This window comes from Canis lupus, chromosome X (assembly GCF_011100685.1).
Source record: "Canis lupus familiaris isolate Mischka breed German Shepherd chromosome X, alternate assembly UU_Cfam_GSD_1.0, whole genome shotgun sequence".
NCBI classification, from domain to species: Eukaryota; Metazoa; Chordata; class Mammalia; order Carnivora; family Canidae; genus Canis; species Canis lupus.
In genome coordinates this window covers 39,726,276-39,747,655 of record NC_049260.1, presented here as the reverse complement: position 1 = coordinate 39,747,655, position 21,380 = coordinate 39,726,276, and the positions used below count along the sequence as shown (strand labels likewise).

At 40.6% G+C, this 21,380-nt stretch overlaps 1 long non-coding RNA gene across 2 annotated transcripts in view; it reads left to right on the top strand.

Annotated features, from left to right (window-relative positions):
* LOC111094885 overlaps nt 1–21,380 on the top strand; it is a 124,035-nt gene that overhangs the window by 88,176 nt on the left and 14,479 nt on the right. The window lies entirely within an intron of this gene.

The following is a 21,380-nucleotide window of genomic DNA, read 5'->3' as shown; positions in this document are numbered from 1 at the left end:
AGAATTAGAAGGGTGGGTTGTTATCTGATCTTACCGGTTTTCTTATTGGTCAATAGAAGCAATCATGTGATGGGTACTTATAGAATCCTATGGGGGAAAAAATGTTACTTAACTGCTAGCGATTATATAGGTAGTTTTGATGACATTCCTTTAATGAATGGGACTCTATAGAATTGGAATGGTTATTGACAGTGGTAAGTTTGGGGTTCTATAGGACACAAGGTTATCTATTTTTTAACTACCTTAAGCTGAGTTGAAAGTTGATCTGTGTTTGATTTTTGCTTCCCCATTCTGTTAACTTTCAAAATCTTAAACTCTTTAACTTAAAGGGGAGAAATGTATAGTGAAAAACAGGGTAGCAGTGCTGCAGTTTCTTTCTGTTGGCACTGGGGTGGGATGAGGTTGGCGGGGAGGGAGATGAATCTAGTAGGATCTATTTTTTTTTTTTCTTAAACACTTGGAAAACTCTTGATCAGTTTTTCTCAGACCAGTAGTTCTCAAGACTTTTGCATAAGGATTTATTTTCAAGGAAATAAATAAAAATCAAGGTGAACGTGGCCGTTGAAAACAGGCAGATCTCCAATAAATCAGATCGGTGAGCCATATGTGTGAATATTACAAGTTATTTGAGTTAATTAAGGTGTGGCCGAGTATGGGAAAAATGCTACTTGTTTCCCTGAGGCCCCTGAATTTATGGGGTTTAGGATCTTGAAGACAGAAATGGTGTCAAAGCTTTAAAACATTTACAGGTAACCTCTCTGACTGCTAACTTGTGTTGAGTGGTTCACGATAACTTTTAATTCTGTATTTCCTGTAAATACTTGGGCAAAACATGATTTTAATAATTTGGCTAAATACTGCCATGCTTAATGGAAAAACAGCCTCTGTAATTTTTAGGCTTTATTCATCTATTTAGAAACCATTGTTTTTAAAGACAAAAATATAACAGGAGCAGGTTGAAACAATAAATGCCAGAAAGTATATCCTGGAAGAATTCCTTTAGATCTTCATGTTTTTAATTGTTTGCTCTTTTATTAGCAGTTTCTTAATTTTTTAGAAATACGTGTAAAATAAACACCATAACGTTGCCCTGAAATTACCCACTGGGGTTGCTGAGAGTATTAACATTTTTTGTATACTCTGAAAAAATATTAATGGTGTGCACATGTCTTTGTGGTCATATAGAACTAAAACCTGTGAGGGGATCCAGGTCAAGTGACAAACCTCAGAAGCACATCTCATAAATTGTATTTGATATTTGCATATTCAGGGATATAAACCCATTGCCTTTGGGCTTGTTTCTTAATTGAGTGTTTGGTGTGATATAGAGTTCTGTCCAGTTACATTTTCTGGAGGTAGGTATGTGGCTGTGTGTATATGTGTTTGACTGGAAGAGGGGAGCTTTAATTGCTAGCCAAACAAGTGGCTGTTTGTTAGAACCGAGATAAGCCTCCTAGTGTTGTTCCTATGACAACTGAGGGGTGGGGTGTTGAAATGTAGCTTTAACTTCTCGGGTTTAGAAATGTCATTCAGACCTCCCACTACAGTCTCATTGAGTAGGAGGATAATGAGAAGGGGAAAAAAAACCATGAAGCAACATAAGTATCTCCGTTGATTTCGTGTCTTCCTGACTTGCCTTTGTGTCCGGATCACCATGGGAGTGGTAAACACAGGTTTTGAACAAAGCAATCCTGCAGTATGCAATAAATGGAAAGGGGTCAGAGAAGTTGGAGAAGATAAAATAACAACATATGGGGGTAATAAAGAGGCGGGAGAAATCGGCTTCCATGGGTTTGTGCAAATCCTTTAGCCAGTGCTGACCAGCAGTGAGAACATCTTGAACCAGTTACTGTGCAGCTCTTCAAGAGCTACAGATCTTTCCGTAAAATGCAACGGGAAAGAACATTCCTTTGGCAGCAGGATACTTTACCACTTTGGCATAATGTGGGCACATCTCCAGGCGGACTGCAGAGAATACGTTTGCCTTTCAGGTACCCGTTTTTAACTTAATTTGTTATTTCGTAGCTTGTTGGTTTCCTGTGGGAAAGAGAAGGTTGTACAGGGAAAGTAGTGGTGAAACTTAAGTCTGTTCTCCTCGATTCAAAAATTACTTTAAGAAACCCTTCAAGATCACTTGAGACCTGGTGTAGGAATGAACTGGTTGGCTGAGTAGTTTATGATGCACTGGATTTTGGGGGAAGGGTTTCTTTAGATTATATTTGGCATAGATTAATTATGCAGTCATGGATTTTCCATGCCCAAAGGGCTTCCTATTTTCCACTTCTAAGTGGTTTTGACTATTTATTTGGTCATTAACCACGCCGGAAGTCAGAAAGGAAGAGAAGACTTCAATGGGTTTTACCCCTTGCTTAATATATATGTGTGTGTGTGTGTGTGTGTGTGTGTGTCCGTGTCCATGTCCGTGTCTGTCCACCATCTCTTCTGAAACCCAGAAAGCTCTGAAAACCAAAGTATTGTTTTGTAATAGGCTTGGTGGTAAATCCTGACCTGAACTGATGGCAGGCTATTTATAGTCTATTTATTCCACTTAGTACAAACATTTGTATATTTTACTATAGAAATAGTAATGTGTTTGATCACCAGAGGGCTGTACCAGCCCCTCCTCCCCTCGCCAGAGTTTTTTGTAGGTAGAATAGTCACCCTTTCATCTTTATCAAATCATCATATAATCATCAAAGTGTCCGATAAGGGTTTGTGGGACCCCTAGTGACTGATATACATTGAGTTCATATTCTGTGCCAGGCCCCACTATACATGAATCCCTGACATCTAGAGCAGCGCCTGGCACATAGAGGTATAAAATGCTTCACATATATTCACTTCTTTAATCCTCTCAAAAACTGAGTATCAACAATGTGATAGTTATCCCCGTTTTCCATGGGGAAAGTGATGCGCAGAATGGTGAAGCAACTTGCCTAAAGTGACACAGCTAGGAAGTGTAGTAGAGCCAAGGCTTGAAAACAAGCAATCTCACTGCAGTGTGCTCCTAATGAGTCCACTTCACGTATGAGAGAGGCCTGGAGATGTGGCTCTGGGACTCTTGACTGAGTCAGAGGGACATGTCAGCTACGTACCTGATTTCCTTGTCCCCCTGTGTCCCTGTCATCAGAAGCTGATGACCTCACCACCATGGTCCTGGTCAGGGGCCTGCTGGGGAATGCTTATACCAAGGTGTCCTGGGTGGGAGTGCGGGAGTTCCAGGGGTCTGAGAGGCTATTAATCTCTTTTCAGCCTTCCCAGCATTGATCTCCATCAGCAGCCAGCCTGACTTCTTTATCTTGAAAAATCAAGACACACTAAACAACTCTTTCCTTAGCCCCAAGGAAAGGATCTTGAGTGGGGGATGGGGAGAGAAAGTCTTTTCTTAAGACATTTTCTGGGCCCCTAACCCAGCAGGAGGTCTGGGCTCTGCTGAGGGCATAGATCACCTCGGAGGGAGGGAGTTCACTGGCTCTGAATTCCCTGGCCCGGGAGCCACACTGGGACAAAGCAGGGGCCCCTTGGGGGAATTCAGATAGCCTGTGGAACTTGACCTCCATGACTCTGAATGCACAAAAGGATACTCTTAACAGTACTTTTCAAAAAAGTATATAAGGCATCTCTCTTAATACCTATATATTTCTAGGGCTAAAAATATTCATTCCTTCCAAGCTAATAGCAGCGTCCCCATTCTACTTCCCAAATTCACTATCCCTCTATCTCTCTGCTCCACTTAGTTTTTCTTCTTAGCACTTATCTCCGCCTGATGTATTACTTATTTCAGTCAATTACTTAAATATCGAGGATATTTTAAATTACTAAGGAGGCTTTACAAAGTAAAATACTTCCATATATTTCCTTAGATAGGGTGCTGGGGAACTATACCAAATATTTATTCCAGTGAAAACATGGAAACCCATGTTTCCATGGGTTAACATGAAACCACCTACCTGCTACTGTTTTTTTTTTTTTTTTCCTTCGGGGGGGGGGATTAAGGAAAAAAATAGATAAAACCATTCTATAATATTACATTAAAGAATGTAAGTGATCTAATCTTGGACGTTTCCTGGCTGGAGTTCCTAAGTTCTCAACTGTCACCTATTGCCTTTCAATCCTATACCGATTCTGGTTTATACATTCCAAAGTATTTGGGATAATCTAAAACATTAAATGAAAAATACATGTATCTTATTAACTGTAAATAATACAGTTATGCAAATAGATCATTAGAGTTCTTTTCTTTAATTCTTAAAGGATTAGATGCATATAAAATTGAGTACAATATGGTTTTGTAAGCCAATGTAATATTTGGGACATTTTGTTCTTAGTTCTATTTTAATAGCAAAATGGTTTCTTGTTGCTTTCGTTTATATGGTCAGCCTAATGTAATATCTTGCTGAAAGAAGCATAACTGCTTACTTGAAGGTAGAGGGTGGACTCAATGATTATGAAAAGCAAGGTAAGGTTTTATTTTAAAGGATCTTCCTTTCCTGCCTTGTTAAGATTTTTTAAAAGATTTTATTTATTTATTTATTCATGAGAGACACAGAGAAAGAAAGAGGCAGAGGGAGAAGCAGGCTCCATGCAGGGAGCCTGACATGGGACTTGATCCTGGGTCTCCAGGATCACACCCTGGGCTGAAGGCAGATGCCCAACCGCTGAGCCACCCAGGGATCCCGCTTTGTAAGATTTTAATTCTCCTTAAGCATCTGTTCTACTAAAAGCCTATTGCTGGTGGTGGCACTGGAGGAATGCTTTTAGTTTTCCCACCTCTCCTAAAGGCAGGTGGATGAAGACTTCTTACTTAATGAAAGCCCATCAGTTTCTCCCAGGATTTGTGTGACATCTATGGAAAGTGAGACTAAGGTTCTTTAAAATGAGAGAAACTCAGTTGAGTTTGTAGGCACCCAGTGAAACTTCCTGGGTTGCTTTCAAAGTTCTGATTACCTGGGGGGGAAAATCTTCTAATTTCCAGGCATTTACTCCAGTGAGTATCAAGTATGTGACCATGGTTACCATGACCTCAAGAAGGTCCCTGTTCACAGCACCCATTGAAGTGTTTTGCTCTCCCCGAGAGGCCCAGGCTTTGGAAACAAGTAGACCTGTGCTTCCAGCTCATTCTGCCCCTTGCTAGTTGGGTAAGCTACTCCATTTATTTCCCTAAGCCCTAGAGAGTGAAGTGTCAGTATTAACTGGCTCATGGGGCTGTTTTGTGAAATGAGAGAACATGTGTAAAGAGCATGCTGTGGTTGCTGGAATAGTGGTGCTTAACACACTTGAGTTCCCTTCCCTTATCCTTTTGGGAACAAACTTCAGTTTTAGTCTCAAAGCCTGTAGATCCATTCTAAGGTCTAGGTCTTTCTGTTTCATATTGGATTAAGGAAAACAGCCATTGACGGTGGTGGCTGCCATTTACTGCCCACTTTTTTACACCCATGTGCTAGGTAGGCACTGTTGCAAGTGCTCTGCCCACACACCGTTCAATCCTCTGGGCAACCCAGTAGTGCAATAATTATGCCTATTTCATAGATTAGGACACTAAGGCATGGGACTAGGGGACCATGTTGAGGGACATTCACCCCATAAGCTGTGGAACCGGAATCTAAATCCACATAGGCTCTCACCAGTATAGTTGGTAAGTACTTCTGGCAGAAAAGCAGAATAGAAGTTGACTAATCCTGAAAGTCTCAGAAATGGTCTTCTCATTTCTCTTCTGCAAAGTGTCATGTCTTCCAGGCCTGGCCCTCTCAATATTGAAATACACAGTTGACTTTTTCTGCTTCTTATTTCACGAATCAACAGGAGCAATTTTAGTCATTTGTGTTTTATGAGTTTAAATTAGGCCACTCAAATCCAGGAGGGGAATTCCTTGTTTTCATTTGATCTCATGCACTAACAAATTTACTCATATAACTTCCCCTATTTTTTTCTCAAATATTTTCACTTGAAAGTGGGGGTGGAAGAGAGAAGTATGTGAGCATTTGGGTCCCAAGGATGCACTTTCATTAACCTTTTTGGCAATTCCTTGTCTGGCATAGAACTAATCCATAGAAAAGTAAAATGAGTAAGCATCTATAATGACTAATGCTTTTGCTCCACTATCTCCATCTAGTTCTGGGCCCTATTTAGAAGGGCAAAACTGCAAGGTAAAGAATTACAGGAAGCCATTTATGCACATAAAAGCCTATATATTTAGATAAGGAGTTGATTTTTGGGGAATGGGAAAGGGGTTTCACCTTGAGAATTTCCTCCTCTTTCAAATGTGGGCTGAGAATTTGACTTGGAAGGTGAGAGCGGGCTACCCTAGCCCAGGGATTCAGGGTGCTTATACATCTCTTTAAAACCTCTCCTGGCCTTGGACTGAGCCTGTCCTTAGGAGGACATACTAATCGAGCCTGCCTGCCTTCCTTCCTTCCTTCCTTCCTTCCTTCCTTCCTTCCTTCCTTCCTTCCTTCTTTCTTTCCTTCCTTCCCTCCCTTCCTCCCTCCATCCTTGCTTCCTTTTTCCATATTGTCACATAACTCATTCATCGCCTACCTGCAGACAGATGAAAGAAAGTACAGAGTGAGGGTCTTTTAAGGGGAAGGCTACCACTCTTTGTTCCTTTCCCCTCAGTGACTTCGTCTTTTATTTGATCCTTTGCCATTTTTTGCGACAAGGCAAACAGGCTGACATTCATAGAAGTCTTTAAGCATCTTCCTCTGGCAGCTGGACTTCTTTTTTCAAGGCAGGGAAAGAAAAGGCTTGTGACAGGAAAATAATGCAGATAAATGGCTTCTTTTCTCTTTCTTTTTTTTCTTTTTCTTTTTCCTTTTTCCTTTTTCTTTTTCTTTCTTTTTCTTCCTTCTCTTCTCTTTTTCTTTTCTTTTCTTTCTTTTCTCTTTTCTTTCTTTTCTTTTCTTTCTTTTTTCTCTTTTCTTTTTTTTTTCTTTTCTTTCTTGATGGTGGTAGAAGAAGGGTGCCTAGTAGGGAATGTGGCAGGAAATACATTCTAAGAACTCCTGAACTTTCAACTCCTTTCCCTGTTTGGAGAACATTAGAGATGGCAAAGGCATCCACAACAATGTCTTGGAAATGAATTTTTAAGTAGAATTTAAGCTAATTTGGAGCAAAAAATAAATCCTGCTCTGCGCTCAGTTAAATTTATTGTGAGTTTCTGAGAATATCTTTAAGTAGAGATGTGAAAAATGAGGGAGACCTTCTCTTTTTTGTGTTTGTAGAGGGAAGATGAGGATACATAGGAAAGGGGGATTTATACTACTACCGCTGATTTTTAACGTGGGGGAGTCCTTTGCCATAGGTTTCAGAAAACACCTAACCATCTACATTCTTTATGATGGCACAGGCTTTGTATGTTTTCTGGTACAGGGTTGACCACAGCAGCAAAGGCAATGAAAGCACTTTCTGTCTTTCCACATGAACTGTGAAGTTTGCATCAACAGGAGATCTATACGGTGCAGTGAAGGGAAATATCGATGGCTCATTATCTCAGGGCTCTTCTCTCTAAGCAAGATCAAATAAGGACTGTTTGGGACAAGTTTGGTTGGTAACACAGTAAATTCTATCATTTTATCCGTCCTGTTTGATATCCATACTCTATAAACCCCTTCTTTGAAAACCCTTCCCTTATCTTCCTCCCATCGATAGCAGGAAGAGAATAGAACTATTCTTTCTCTCCCCACCCCCTAGCCCTGCATGACTTTTCCTAATGTCCCGGGGAAATGATCACTTTCCTACAACTCCTGTCCACCTGGCTCTTGAAGTCTGGGGTATTTGGTTAAATGTCAACAAAAATAGGCCCAGGTGCCAACTAGACTTCATAAGCTTGTAGCAGAACAATTGGCAAAATGGCGTCATGTGGGAAAGTTCATTTTACAAAAATGCGGTGTACACCTACCCCATGCCAGATGTTGTTTTTGGTATGGGAATAGAACACTGAGCAACGCCCTTGCCCGTGTGGCAGGGGGAGACTTGACAGTGATAGAGCCAGTAAGTATATGCCAGGTGTCAGGAAGTACTTATGAAGGAAAATGAAACCAGGCCAGACAGAATGAGTATCCAGGAGTCTAGGGAAGAACAGCTTTATACAGGGATTTTGGGAAAAAGGCCTCTCTGATGCTGTGATACTTGCTCAGACACTTACCTGTGGGCATGTGGACGGTGTGTGGAGGAAGAGGGTTCTACGCAAAGAAAACAAAACCACTGCACTAGAGATGGGAACAAGCTTTGTATGTCCCAAGGTTAGAGAAGAGGCTGGCATGGAACAGCAAGAAAGGCTGAAGGTTAGCAGATGAGGTCTGGGAGGTAGTGAATGTCAGATCTCCTAGGGGGGGTCCTGTTGGCCACAGAAGCTGCTAGAGGGTAGGAGATGAGAAATTAGAAGGAAAATGATGTTCCAAGAGTACGGGTGATTTATATAGAGATCCTGGAGAGCCCAGCCCATGGTGCCTCATAACTGGAGTGTGTACAAGTTACCTAGGGCTCTCTTTTGGTAAAATAGTTACTATATGAAAACCTTGGTGTAGAGCAAGAGAAAATTGAGCTGTCCACGCCTTATCGGTTAAGGAGCCCAAAGTGGATAATTCTTCCTGTCACATTTATTCTTCGGGGAGGTGTAGGGTCCTCAAGTGACTAGCAGTGAGGCAGTGGGATGTTTCTATTCCATTTATGCTTGCCAAAAATTCACGCCCCCATGGGGAGTGGTCTTTGCTGATTTTACACTCAGTGAAAGAGTTCAGAATTGGGAACTGCCATGGTTTCCAAGTAATTTCAGTGTTAAAAATTCCATGTTTTCTTTTTCTCGTAGTCCTTAGGTTTATGTTCAGTTAAAGGATAGATTTCCTCATAATTCTGTATGAAAACTTGTTCGATACAAGTTCAAAAGCTGTGTTACACAGCACTCGTGTTACAGTTGGAGGCAGAAAGGGAGCGTGGGAATGTCAAAGCAGTTGCCCAGTCAGGATGTGTGGACTTGGATCTACGTTTTTTCTTTTAAATAATAAAGTTAAAGGCGTTTTCACAATCTCTCAAAGATACAGTTGATTGCTGTAAGTGGATTGCAGCCCCTTGTCATCATCTGATCCAACGTCACCTGATAGTAAAAGTCCTCCCTTCTCTGTAAGGTCTGTACAGTTTCTGTCATCTGGGGCTTTTCATGTTAACTGACATGGCATCATTGAGAACACACACAAAATGTATGTACACGTCACAGCATTGACATTGGACCACGCAACCAGGTCTGACAACCTACAGTGGTTAGCAGGTGCTTGATGGCTATTTTTAGGGATTGTCCAGGTTTATCTTCCTTCACACCACCCGAGACTTTATATCTGACCCTTAGCACCTTGCCCGACTTTCCGCTAGTTAGTTTTGCATTTGGGTTAGCACCCGTATCCTCTGAGCCGGGGACCCACCTGCAGAAAAGAGTTAATTGGTTTTGTCATTTATAGTTTAGTTCAACTGGACCGGATTTCCTCACTGCCTCTGGCTGAAACTGACTGAGAGAATGAGAGTTTCACTTGTGGGTTGGAGAAATTAGTAATTGGGGGAACATAGAGTTTTTGGTGGAGGAGGGCCTATTGTGCTCCTTTCTACCCTCCCCTAAAGTAGGCACTCTGTATTGGAAGAAGGGAGTGAAGAGTTGGCATTTCATATGGAAGCCAGGCCCCCTCGGATGAGGTGGATTGGGAGCTGAGGGAGAAAGGTATAGATGTGGATAAGGAAGGATATAGGAGAGCCCTAGGAGACCTGTAGATTTCTGGTCCTAAGCCAGATGGCCTTGGGCCCTTGACTTATTTCTGGCATCCCTTGACCTGGGATCCATTCCTGCTTAGCTCTTGATAAATGAGGGGTGTGTTCGTGATACAGCAAGGAATTCAGGAATGGGAGTCCAAGACCCCATCTCCCCCAAATTTCTCCTATGTACATCTCTCAAGCGAATCTGCTTTCTAGGGGAAAGAGAGCTCTGTATTAAATTAAGGTCCCTTTGCCACCAGTCCCTGACTTCTAGCTTTGAGGGAAATGCATATATCACCCATGAAGTGGTGCCTTCTCTTTGGTCCTTTTTCTTCTCTTTGGCTGGTCACGTCTAATGATCTCCTGGGGCTTGAGCCATTTTGCCCCTTGTACCCTGGGATTTCCCCCTCTGCTTCCCCCATATAAATAGACAATTTGTTGCCTTGTGTTCTAAGACTTTGATATTTCTGCCTCTGACTGGAGTCTATTCTGGAACGATTGTGTGGTGGCTGGGCACTGCAAAATGAGTCAGTTCCTGCAGTTTGGTTACAAGTTCTCAAAAAGTATTTCAGAATGTGGATGTGGTCAGCATAGTCATTTTCCAGGCATCTAAAAGGAAACCCACATCAACTGTAACAATTGAGCTGAGAACCCATGGCCCTGCACAGCACAACCGGGCCTGCTTTTTTCCTCAAAGGAAAGCCTATAGCTTGCCCTCAATCTACCCTATCCTGTAGATCTTAAAGAAGACTTCGATCTTCATGCTTAAAAATCATATTTTAGCTGTTCCTGATGGCACAGTGAGCTAGAGATTTGGCCATTGTCACTTTTTGAACGTGGGCATGAGTTTGACATAAGAGATAATTTTTGTAAAATGGAATCTTGAGGGATTTGAATACAATTAGCACAGAGTGTGAAATGTGACTTTGGGACAGAAATGTTGGTGATTTGAGCTATCACTCAAATCACGTGCTGAAGAAGAACTAGGATGGTTTAGGTACCATTAGAATAAGTGAAAATACAATTATTTAGTTTACTAATTTGAGTTCTGAACCTATTTAGAGTTAGCAAGACCAATAGAATTCAGTCCTTTTCAGGCTTCAAAAAGAGTTTCAAGTTGGTCATAACATTTGGAGAATATTTTAGTTCAGCACTGGTGGATTCTGTTATCCTTGTGGGTACCGTGAATTATGTAAAATTTTGATTGAATTCTTCATTACCTGTCTTGCATCATCCATGTAAACTTTTGGATTTTTCAATAATGAGGAAATAATCCAGAAAAAATGGGCAAACGGTTTGAACAGACAGTTCACCAAAGAAGACAAATGACAGATAAGCACATGAAATGATATTCACCATCAGTAGTCATTAAGCAAATGCAAATGGAGACACCAGTAATACTCCACTACATACTGGTTTAAATGGCTACAATGAAAAAGGCTGATGATCATACCAAGTGTTGGTGAGTTTGTGGATGATCTAGACCTCTCTTAAGCCATTTAGGTAGAAATGTAAAATGGCATGGACATTTTGGAAGATGCCTGGCCATGTCTTAGAACTTTAAACATACACTGACCATATAATCCAGGTATTCCACTCCTAGGGAAAAGAAAGCTGATGTCTACATGCTGTGTTTACAGCCATTTTATAAGTAATAGTTAAAAACTGGAAGCAGCCCTAATGGTCATCTACAGGTGATTAGATCAACAGATTGTAATGTATCTGTCTAATGGATATTACTTAAGGACGAAAAGAAGTGAGCTATTAATAGAGTCAGTGACATGGAGGACCCCCCCCCCCCTTGAAGAGAAAGAAGCCAGGCAGAAAAGAAGTACATACTGCATGATTCAATTTATAGAAAATTCTAGGACATGCAAAGAAATTTATAATGATAGAAAGCTGATCCCTGGTTGCTTGGGGTGGGAGACCTAGAAAGGCAAGTGGGAGGGATTACAAATGGGCACAGTGTACCTTTAGGGCTGGTGGATAATCCTCACTATCTTGGTTGTGGGGATGGTTTCACAGGTGTACTCATGTGTCAAAACAGTCAAGTTGTGCACTTTAAACGTGCAGTTATTGTGTGTTATTCCTTGTAAGAAAAACTGGGGGAATAAAAGAGCAATCACTATTATGGTAAGTGGAACATTATTAATGCCCTTATTTTGAAAAGATGAAGACTTAGCATCTCTTCTGGGGGGAAAAACATGCTGAAATTTTAATGGTTTGGGGATAGAAATACAACTTTCTAGTACAGATGAGGAGACTGAAGTTAAACTGAACATATAATAAATGTGATAACTTTAGTTTCTCCTATTTCTGAGGAATTGAAACAAGTGGTTCAAGATGTATTTTATCCAGCACTGTGGGGCCCACTGCCTCCCCTGTTTATAAGCATTTGCCCTCAGACACAGTTACTGTAGCACTCACCAGATGATGAGGGAGGGCTAAGGCCTCTGAAGCAGGGTTAGATTGCAGAGATAAGACATGAAAACACCACCTTCAGATTCAACCATTGTTAGAGAAAGAAATCTATTTGCAGAGCACATGGAAATAGATCAAGTACTTTTATAAACCTCGTTTTTTGTTGCATCTCAATAATCCCATTATAGGTAGGATCAGTATTATCCTCATTTGCTTGGGGAACACACAGAGACCCAGAGAAGCCAAGCTATTTGTTTGCTGGATCACAGAGCCCCCAGCTTTTTGGGTAAACATCACCATTCCTCCTACTGCACCTTGCTGCTTCCCCAAATTCTTGTCATTGAATATTTGGCCAGGATTCTTTACTCATCAACTAGACAGGTGGTCACAAGAGTCCCCTCTGTTTGTATATGAGCTGTTCATGGCACAACACTGAATGTGCAGCTTTGTAACACCAACAGGTAGATGAGCAAGCTTAATTTCCATGCACTGCATCATGGCTTCCATCAAGATTGCCAAGTTCATAATAAATGAAATTATTTTAAACTCTTACTTAAAAGATACTGAACAGTCCTTAGATGGGTCCCAGTGACTGAAATTGGTGGCTTTGAAAGGACACAAATCAGCTGAGAGCAGGTGCCATCAGGGTTTACTTAGCCAAGACTGGCCCATCCGTGCTTGGCACCCTTTTGGTCCTTGACTATGTTGACTAACATTTATTCCTTTTTGCTCTTTGCCACATTCAGCGGTCCTCACTCTTCAGTCTCCCTCTTCTTTTTTGATGGGTCTGTTGCCAACCAAACTTCTCCCCCGCTTATATGATAAACGATGTGGGGGCCAGTATAGCCTTTTGTCCTCTCTAGGATGGCATTTCACAAAACATGAATGTATTCAGGAGACCGGGAAAAACTTCTGTGGTTGGCTAGCTCCAGGAGAAGCTGGGTTAAACAACATTAAATAGGTTTCTTTCCTGCAGGGCTTCTCAGAAATTTTTATGTTTGTATTGAAACATCAAGAGGAGCATATGGTACATGTACAGCATTTCCCAAATTTAATAGATTCAAAAAATTGGTGTGTGTGTGTGTGTGTGTGAGTGAGTGTGAACATCTCTTGGTTTAATACTCTAAAGTTGAATACACTTTGGAAAATGCTGTTTTGTAACTTGTTATTTGATATGTTGGTAAAATGACAACTTTCCGACGAGTTTTCTGTCTGTCCCTCCTGGCACATCGAATACAAAACATGATTTGTTTTCTTGACTGGGTTTCAAGAGTTCGAATTTTTTAACTTTTTATTCATGGTTTTAAAGCTCATTCAGGTTTATTTTAACCTTAGACGATCAGGAGATGTAATCATATGAGGGCACAGAGATTGTAAGGTTTTGCCTAAGGATGAAAGTCAATGGAAGGAATTTCTCTTGTTTTGTTTTTCACCAAACTTTATAGATCCTGCCCTTTGGAATACCTCCATTTATTCCATCCCTCAATCCATGGTTTATCCTGGCTTCTGTAGGGGCAGATAAGAAAGAAGAATGATGTACACACCAGCTCCGGTGGGCATGGGGCTTGTGTTAACTGCGAGTGATGACAACAGCAGGATGAGTTTGACTTCTCAGCATGAAAAGAATTATTGAATGGAATTTTTTTTTAACAATTTCTTCCCCAGAGCACAGAAAGTCGAATAATCAGCATAGGACTTAAAAGAGATAATGTCAGAATGAATAGTAATTGTCAGCAAGAAATTTGAACAGTTTCAATGCTGCTGCCTGCCAGCTGGGAATAGGAAGCAGGAGAAGGAAGGAATGTGGGATTAGGGACACTGAGTTGCAGTGTGGACCAGGTGATTCAGGACTTAGGTGAGTTGGGATCATTCCTGGCTTGTCACCTCTCCATAGGGTGTGTGAGCAACCTGCAGGCTGGCTATGCCAGTAAAGCTCAGTCTTGTGGTTTGGATTGCTCGTCAGGCTCTGAGATTCACTGGTCTTCTAACATTGCCCGCTTCCATCTAGTGTGTTCTCATTAGAAGTTGAGGGTTCCCCTGCATTTTTGAGCTGCTTATGTGCCCCGCCATTTTCTCCAAATGCTATTCCTTGCTCTTCCTTTTTGACTGAAAATCACCACTACAGTCCATTGCCATTCCTGGTCCTCAGATTACTGCACCCCCACCCACCAATGGCCAGCACCCCCCCCCATTTCTGTAACCCTCTTTAGCCAGCCCTTTCAAGGTTATATTATTCTTTAGTGCCAAGTATCTCTCATGACCCCTTTCTCTACTCCTAGAAAGAGGAACCAGATTTCTCCTGTGTTACTTATGAGGAGTATAAACAGCAGTTGTGTTTCTGTTATGTATGTTCTGTTATGTTATATTCTTTCAACTTAGCGAGAAAGCTGGCCACTATATCTCTCCGCGCCCCCCCCCCCCCCCAATTGCACAGGAAGAAAGACTTCCTTCCTTCATCTCTTGCCTTTGCTCAGGCCTGTGAATAATCTTCCCTTTCTCTTGGACTCCGGATGCTCATCTTTTGTAACTTTTTTTTTTTTTAACTCCCAAGAGTTATTCCTTCTATATCCTTCCCCTCCCTACTTCTGGTTTTCTCCAGCTGAAGCCTTCCGCTTCTGCATGGTTAATGGGCCCACCCATGAAGCAATTCCTTCGTTGAGGAGTACCTTGGTGTTGTGGCTGGGTGTCGGGCTTCCGTTACACAACCCTTTTCTCCTTGGCTTTATTGACCTACCTACATCTCTCCTCCTCGTTGTCATTTTCAGTCATCTTATCTCTTCAGTATCCATTTTCCTTTTTACGGTCTAGACCACTTTTGTGATGATCTCAAAAATCCATCTCCAGTTGGAGAGCTTGATCTTATGATATTTTGTCTTCATTATGCTTTGAATTTTGCTCATTTTAATTAGATTGCTAGTATTTCTCTAAACACTGACCTGTGCTCTACAGAACCATACACACACACACACACACTGGCAAAAACTTAGCACTGTGATCGTAGACCTAGTCCAGCATCAGCTAATGAGAGAAGAAGGGGAGGGAAATGCTGTCGTCATGACTTTTCATGGCTCTTCGTCAGTCCTGAGTTAGTACCACTGAAAGAAACACTTTTGTTTTCTATATGACCAGTTGAACTGGTCACATGTCCCCTGGGTGGCGATCACTCTGGGGGCAAACACTTGATACTGCTGTCTTTCTTCCGTTCTCTAGAAGTTAACAAAAGAATCCAATTCTGCCCTTTCTCTTTATTTAACACATACCAGAACAGTCTTTATAAATGTCAGTTAATTTTCCTGCTTTCTCAGTGGAATCCAGGTTTTTATCCAGGTCCTCTTGCTGATGGTCTTGTGGGTATTGTAGCCACTAGGTCATCAGGTAGTATCACCAGGCATGATATATACATGTAGCCCTCCATCATTTCAAACCACTGTTTCTTTAGCCCCTCCAAATCTTCACATGTATCCGTTAGCTGTCTTCCTTTTTCCTTTGTGGTATGAGCTCTTTACCCAAACCAATAGTTTAAAAAATCAATGTATTACCATAGACCTCACAATAACTGAAGCCCAAACCGACTCCTGGTAGACACCTAATGATTTTTGGAAGAGGCTTCATTGGATCACAATAGAGTTCATTTTGTAACCTTCACAAGCAAAAGAAATTGTAACATATGGATGTTTCTTTTGTTCTTTTCTTGTGTTCTCTTCCCTCCCCCACCATCATCTGCTCAAGTGGTCTCAAATTTTTTTTTCATTTCACCAGAGTAGATGTTGCTTACCACCATATGGAATCAGGGCATTTAGGAGAGCCTTCCTGATCTCCCAGGACTCTTCTGTACTGCAAGGGATTATATAGGAACATGCACTCTGAGCTGGTGCTATCACTAGCCTATACTTTCTGTTAAGAAAATAGCTTGATCCTATAAGCACTCACAAATCTTATAGAAAGGTACCATAAGATTAAGATGGGACGCAAGTATTGTTTAAAGCATAAAGAAATATTAAGAAATTTCCTGAAATGGAGATACTCTCTCACTATTTTTTTGGCTTATTTTATTTTATTTTTAAAAGATTTTATTATTAAGTAATCTCTACACCCAATGTGGGGCTCGAACCTACAACCCCCAGATCAAGAGTCTCATACTCTGCTGACTGAGCCAGCTAGACACCCCTTGGTTTATTTTTTGAAGTGTGTTAGTACAGGTGCCAGGCACTTCACTCAGATTTCCTTGACAAATGTTTACTAAAAGATCACTATGATGCAGTGTGCTCTCCTAGTACCTGGGAAATCTCTAAAGAATAGGACTCTCCATTCTTACCCTCAAAGAGCTCACATTCTCAGAGGGAGACCCATTTCTACACAGATAATTGAAAAGCAATTTGGCTTGTGTTTCTGGCTGAGACACAGACTGAGGGATCTGGAAGCTGGCCCTGGGTAGCATGTAGCTAACTTTCCAGAAGACTCTGAGAAGGCCCTTTAGAATCCTAGAAGAGTCTTTTTGTGCTGGGCCCAGAAGAGGGAAGAAGAGCAGCAGGCCAAGCAGTGTGCAGAGGCCAAGTATTCGGTCCTCTTCAATCCATCTGGGGTGAGGGAAACTTGATGGGAAGAGTGAAGAGAGATCAGTTGAAGAATGTTGCATCATGATATTCAGTGGCAAAAGGAGTTTTGAACACTGAAAGCAGAGGAGTGGTGGAAATTTGCTTATAAATGAAGCCTGCAATATTAGGTGTGTGGGATACTGGTGCCTTTAGAAAGTAGCCCAAAGCTTAGAAACATGACCAACTTTAGAAAGAGCCCAGTAGTAATGGATTAACTGTGATTAAATAAAAGTCTGAATCAAGGAATCTTGGGAGAAATGCCTGCTTGGTTATTTCTGGGTTCAGAAAGCAATCCCTTTGCTTTGATATTCTTATTTATTTTTTACTTAATCATCGATAGGATGCAAATTACTTTTTTTTTCTCCAGTGATTAGGGTTCCTCACTAAGTTGCACTGCTGACCTTGTATGAAGCAAATCGAAGGGTTTCTTTCAGAGGTAGGGGCAGAATGACAACGAGATGTATTTGCACTTGGATTTGAGCTCAATTAATTTCTGGAACTGGTCTATAAGAAAGAAGGCTATTACTTAGGTGAAAATTATCCTTTTGCTCTGAGGGTTATTAATGAGTAGAGTGATTCATGTTTTCATCCAGCGATTGTGTAAAAAAACTTCGGTTTTCGTTGAGAAGGATTAAAGGCATGTGTCTAATTGCTAAATATTATTCTTAAGAAACTAGTCTGAGTCTGTCTTTATGGGTTCTAAGTGGTTTCGCCTTTAGAAGCTTGTTTTAGGATCTTGTGCCAACCCCATCCCTTCCCAGGCCTGTTCAGACTAGAATTATCTGGCAGGGCAGGTCTTTTTATGTTTTGAGCAGGAGCGTCTCAGAAAAGGTTCACCTCATTCTTCAGGTTGGCTTGCAGAGCAATTTACTAAATAGAGTGATGTGAGAATCAAGTGACCACCAGCTGGTGTAAATGTTTTTGGTCAGCCTGGTCACGGGATCTCAGGTATGCAAGAGTTGGATGGGTCATCATCACGTGTTGGTTGTGGTGAGACCCTGGCTCAGATGCTCTTAACATAACACAAAAGGAATCCTAGGTTCACAAGAACACACTTGAATGAGTCACCTGTATTTAAAAGGTTGGTTTTTCCTCTGACATAATTTCACCCCGTGGCACACTGTGTGTATATATGTGCATTTCTTTCCTGGACTGTAGTTGAGTTAATGAGACTTTTTGTTCTTAACCATGCTGGAGGCAGTTTGTTGTCTTGGTTTTTTGGGGGTAAACAACTTTATTGAGGTATAATTGGTATACAAAGGACTGTACATATTTAATATGTACGGTTTGAGGAATTTGGACATAATGCAAACACCCATGATACTCTCACCACAATCAAGGTGTAACAGACACATCCAACACCGCCTAAAGTTTCCTTGTGTCCCTGTGTGTGTGTGTGTGTGTGTGTGTGTGTGGTCAGAACACTTAACATGAGATCTGCCCCATAGGAGACAGTAAACTCTGTTATAATAGCATTCTGGGGTGTGTTCTGTAAAATCCATAAATATATTTTAGAAGTTGACTGTACTCCTATTTAGTAACAGAAAGCTGCTGGTACATGCTCTAAAATATATGGGATCTCATGGATGGGGGTGTAGGGGACATCTAGAGCCCAACTTGACAGTTGGGACTTGGGACTTGGGAAAGTTAACATTCTGGAAGTGCTATGAGATTGTTCATCCTTCTTCATTGACTTCTACATACGGTACTTGGGGTCATAATTTCTTCCCCCTCAACTACAATTTCTAAAGTCAGCGATACTTTTGGGGGGACCAAATAGAATCGTCCCAATAATCCCTTAGAAAGACAGCGTAAAATCCACGCTTCTAGAGTTGAATGACCCACGAAACGGCATTTCTTTCATTTCTGGTAGAACTTTGAGAATGCCATTTTATATCTGTCAGCTTTAAACATCAGCAGGTTTCTTTACTTCTTAATTTGGTTTATAGGTCACCCCTGTTCTAATTTCTGGAGGGTAAGCTCTTCAAATTCTAGGATAACATTTCAAGAAATGGTCTTTTATCCCAGTTCCAAGCAGGCTTCTCAACAGCAGGTGGCAGGCTTCACTATTAATCAGTCTTCTCCCCTTAAAACTCTCTTCCCCATTTTCTGTACCTCTAATAAATGGTCTTTAGTCAGAATGGACAGAATTTTGAAAAATTATCTTTGTTTTGTTGGTTTGCACTGTGAATGAGACTTGAGCAGCAGGTACTTCGGTTACAGTTTCGTCACCTAGCCCCGGGGCTTAGCTAACTTCTTAATTATTAGATAATGGAATTATGTAATGTGACATATTTAGTTGGACCCGATTCCTTTTCTCTGACTTCAACTTACTAACTTTGAAAATGTGTTATTGATTAATAGTCTATGCTATAGTATATTCCTTAGATACTCTATTGTATATTTTAATAAACTTTAAAAATGTATTTATTGGGTGTGGTTGACACTAATCTAGAGTGTAACCTTTAATAAAATCTTCTTTACAGTTTTCCCTTTTTGGATTACCTAGGTAAGTTTAAAAGCAGGGAGAAAAGACCATTTTAACTTTATGGTTCTTTAAGGACATTTGGAGGATAGGTAGGGCAAGCTTTAGCAATTGAAAGTGTCATTCTTCTAATTTAAATATAGACCAAAACTTATTAAAGATAATCCTTTTGGATTTTGGCATTAAAACTAACCAAACTAAACCCTTGTTTCACTGTAATTGCCAGTCTTATTCATAAAAGTAGAGTTATGAACATTTAGTTTTAGTGGTTTATGAAATGTAAATTGACATGTTCCATAAATGCTTTATTTTACACTGAGGGTAAGATTCAGCCAAACGTGCACAAGCAGTCTTTTTTTTTTCCCCTTTGGTATGTATGCCCATGCTTTCAGGCAATGCCAAAATGTACTTAATGACCGAATTGGTTTCAATTTATTTAAAAAGAGAAAAAACCCCAAGCAATCAAACAAAAACCAACTTCGCCTTGTAAATTTCACCCTCTTCCCCTAAGATCTAACCACCTGGTGAAATACTATTATTATAACTTGGCAAGTAGGTTCTCTCTTAAAATTAGACATCTGTGATTAAATAGTTAAATCATTCCCTTGAAATTTATATATTCAGAGCTCCCTAAAACTGGTCATCTTTTCTTACAGCTAACACCTTTTTTTTTTTTTTAAAGGCACTTTTCTTGGCAACAGATATTCGACCAGATATATGCCCAGTCAAGTTGTCCTGACTTAAAGTTCTAATTGTAGCCTTTTTCCAATTTATGATAACTTTTCTAAATCTTCTTGAAGTGATACCCAAAGCATTTTAAACTCCTAAGAAGTTAGGGTTCTAGAATGTTCACTCAGAGCAAAGCTGCATGGTCATTTACATCCTAGAATAATCTTAAAAGTCAGAAGTAATAATTGGTGACCGTGGCCATGTGCTAATATAAGAATGCTTTCTCGAAGACACCAGGCTTTTTTTTTTTTTTCCCCTGTTTCGGGGCCTTTGTGTTCTGACTCTTGCTTTCTATGTGGTGTTCTTCCTTACCCCAGGTATGTGACAAGTTCTCTCTCCTCCTCCTTCAGGGATCTGCTCAAATGTCACACCCACAGCGAGGCGTTCCCTGACTACCTATGAAAATAGCATTCCTCTTCACTGTGGCTTTATTCGTTGAGATGATCATATATATCAACTGAGTTTCTTTTTTTGCCTTTGCCTACACACACCTTCAATCTCAGACTCTCTGTTCCATGAGTGCAGGGACTCACTCAGGGCCTCACTCAAAGTCACATCCCCAGTGCCTGGCATAAAGTATGGAAAAGGCACTCAGTAAGCATTTTGGGGGTGAATGAAGGAAGGAAGGAATTAGTCAATCAATCAATCAATTAAGAGGATACCTATCCTCTAACTTTTTAAAATGCCTTCACTGGATGATGGGAGGAAGGCTGGGAACTGATCTACTGGTGAGCTGCTGCTTTGAATACTTTGAACAAAGAGTATTTTATATTTTATATTCGGAGTATTTGTACTTGAATGCTATGAATTTTTGAAAAAATATCTTTTTTGCAGTTTCCTTTGGTGTTTCAGGCATTTCGTAGAAATAACTGTATCGTCTTCGATTTATAGCAGGGAAATAAGTTTTTTTTACTGCAATTTGTTTTACATACATGCATCATTGCTAGATTGGCAAGTTAAAGTGGCAGAAAACAAACCAAAAAATGGTTCAAGGCCATGATAGCATGGTGGGTTAGGTGTTCTTCTCGTTTGTTTGCTCAATTTGTTTTTCATATGTAATATTTTACTGCAAAAAAAAAGCCAAATAATCAGTTGTGGATTTTCTCACAATTATTTACATTCCAGGAAGGCAGAGATTTTCATCTTTTTGTTTGGTGCTGGATCTCTAGCACCTGAGAGAGTATCTGACAATTTACTCCATATCGCTCAATCAATATACACTGAGAAAATAAATCTAGAGGTTGTTTAAAACTTTGTATGTGGGGTTATGGTCAGAAAGTCAATTTAAAAATATTCTATTGTCAATTAAAAACATTGAAATCTATTGATGGCATTTCCATGTACGTCTCCAGGATTGATGTTTTTCCTCTTTCCTTCCATAGAGCCCTTCCCCAGAAGGCTGCGGATCATCTAGC